Raw genomic sequence first — 3,352 nt, forward strand, 5'->3', positions numbered from 1 at the left:
ACACACACACACACACACACACACACACACACACACACACACACACACACACACACACACACATGCGCGCACACACACACAGGTCTATGAATGCTATCCTATGTGTGCCTCCAGAGGAAACAGTATCAGACAACAGAGGTCATGTGACCTGGGGAGGCAGCCTTCCTTAATCCTACTGTCAGCTCTAATTGGGCAGTTGGGGATTGATTTAGTCTCTCCCTGCACCCCCTTTCTGCGCCCTCTCATTCTCTTTGTGTTTCAGTGTAAATTCATGTGTATGTGTGTGTGTGTGTGTGTGTGTGTATGTGTGTGTGTGTGTGTGTGTGTGTGTGTGTGTGCATCAGGGGATGGAGGGGTAGCATATGGGTTTGCGTGGAAGTGTGATTTTGTATATCCTAAATGCTATATTTGCCAAAGAGAATAGAAAATTCCATATTGATTCTAGAACTTTTGCTTTCCTTTGAATAAAGCATCAAGTTATGATCTTATAATTGGTTCTTGTTGTCTTACAAGTCTTTAAAGGATAAAATGTATGTCATCCTTCACCAGCAGAGGGCAAAACTGCAGAAAACATCCATGAGCAGAATTCCAGCATTGTCAAACACAAACACATAAACCATGGATTACCTCCGAGTCAGATATATTTCCTCTCTGAAAAGAGAGTCAACGAGGTGTTTCCTGCTTAATATGTTCAAGATCAAATTTTCTTTTCATGACCTATTATTTATTGGCATACTTTAACTCTAAATACATAAGAATAGACTATTATTTGCTCAAGACACAATTAGTGATAAAAAAGTGATCAGCAGGGCAAAAAAAATGTTTCTGGTTGTTCATTTTTAGAGTCACAGATTTTTTTAAATTATTATTTTAATTTGGTTAAAACACAAATACTAACATGATGGAAACTTAAATTTCTCTCCAAAAAGGAGCTGTTTACAGTATAATCTCTCAGCAGCACAAACAACAGCGTTTTGGTCTGACTTTCTCTCTATTCATTCAGTCTTCATCACTTTCAGTTGCAGGCTCAGTCATTTTCTCCTCTCTGTCATAATAAGTCTAATTTAAAAGAGCTGAACATCAGACATTGTCCAAAATCAATGTTCAAGCTGGATAAAGCTCGCACCAGAGCAGCCAGTTTATGTCATTTACCCAAAATGCATTGCAGCGTAAATAACATAGTGATGTCTGTGTGGCATTTAAAAAAAAAAAACAGGCAATTTACAGTATTTTTATAGCTGAAGTAAATGTTTATAAAATCAGATCGGATATTATAACTAGTACCTTTAAGTAACAGTTTATTTACAGCAACTGTAAAGCCCCGTGGTACATAACCGTCCAATAAAGACAGAGTAAGCAGTTCCAAAATGATGATAATTAAGGGAAACACTTCTTAAACAGTCTGGCTAGCTGCAGCTGCTGCTATGTGTACTTGCAAATAACCACATAGTTTTATTTATTTAACTATGTAACGCGAAACTGCCGGTGATGTAAAAGTTTAGAACATTTTCAACACATAAATCACCAAGTACCCTTTTGAATCCAGAGTTGTTTTAAGACAGCAGCAATCTATTTTATAGACTTGTTCTGCTCAAACCAAACTTTAGCTCGTCCGGCTGGTCAAATTAAACAACATTCTTCAAGCTGCCTTTTACATGTCCAGTTGTCATAGTGCAAGAAGTCGGGCACACCTTGGGCAGGTTGCAAACATTCTGTTACAGATCATTTACATCCACGTACTGACCCCCTTGGATCTAAAGTGACAGGGAGATTATTAATCCATTGGTTTTGGTTTGTCAGATTTATTATTTTATCATCTATTTGATCTTTTTTATGAACTTTAAAACAAATTATTTCCACAAATGAATTTCTTTTCCATATTCTCTGCCTTAATTTTACTTCCAACTTCGCTCTGTGGATTACATAATAATTCCAACTTACTCTTTTTCCCAATGCCATGCTAACAATCTTTGCTTTAAACTCTCTGCTCTGTTGCACCTTTCTTTTGTTCACCTTCTACATTTCTTGCAGCCCCCTTTCACTCTCTCTCCCCTTTAGGTTTTCTCTGTACAAAAGCCACATGTACAAAAGCCACATGGAGGGTCTGCTTCTGATCTCCACATGCTGGGACCTCCATTTGTTTTTGCTTGTCCGTAGACCTCACAATGTAGTTTCAAGCATTCAGGACCCACAGAGTGCAGATTTAATTAGATAAGGAGACTTGTGGAAGGAACTAGAGAATTGAAATTGGACATGGAGGGTGGAAGTGGGAAGGGGATAGGGGTTGAAGGGGGAGTTTACAAGAGAGCTGGCAGGTCTGGCACTGCATGTGCTCAACACAACAATGCACTTCACACTGAGAGGGGTAATAAGAAAGCAGAGGAAAAGGGGGTGAGAATGAAGAATGGAGATGACATACTTAACTCTGTCCTGGTAGGCAACAAGAGTTTGTAAGACCATTATGCTTCTGGTGCCACGCCTCCTCCTGACTACAAACTTTGTTCACAACATTGGTCACACCCTCCAAACAGGTTGTGAACAATGTTTGTTAAGGATTTTAACTTTAACCTTAGTTGAAATTATAGTTAAAATTGTGTCTCGTTTAACTCTATTGCCTCTTTCACTGACCAGTCATGCTTTAGGCGTCCTCGGGTCATTCATAAACCAACCCTAATGGCCACAGGACATAAGCACCAGGTCTCTGCAACCCTGCACAAAATGTTGAACAAGAAAATGGATGGATGGATGGATGGATGGATGGATGGATGGATGGATGGATGGATGGATGGATGGATAGATGGATGGATGGATGAGACCAAGTTGGCGAGCTAACAACTCTAATAGTTAATGGTGGGCATTCCTCTAATCAGCTAACAGCTAACAACTGATATGTTTGCTAACATTGTTAAATCATAAACATATCAATTAGCTTTTGTTAAATTGTGCTTTGACACTTTTAAGTCTGCTAACAGCTAACTAATAAACTAACATGAACAGGTTTGTGTCAGTCCCACAGCTTTCAGCTTTAAGGAGATGAAAATATGTGACGCAGACTGAATGACAGTTGTCTTAGCTGTAAGTAATTAGCTGTTAGTGTTAGCTTCTGCTAATTTTAAAAAGTGTATTTAGCATTTAAATTTTTACTCAATCTATTTTGAAGTTAGTGGATTATGAGTTAGTGAAGCTAACTTTTTGGTTAACTGTGCCCACCACTGCTGATGGTAAACTGCTAGCTCATCAGTCTGGTCAGAATTAAACTCTTTCTGCAAATTGAATTAATTCAAATAGCTATCCACAGCTGGTGAGATGATCCACACACACACACACACACACACACACACACACACACACA

This window comes from Austrofundulus limnaeus, unplaced genomic scaffold, assembly GCF_001266775.1.
Source record: "Austrofundulus limnaeus strain Quisiro unplaced genomic scaffold, Austrofundulus_limnaeus-1.0 Scaffold18, whole genome shotgun sequence".
In the NCBI taxonomy this organism is placed as follows: domain Eukaryota; kingdom Metazoa; phylum Chordata; class Actinopteri; order Cyprinodontiformes; family Rivulidae; genus Austrofundulus; species Austrofundulus limnaeus.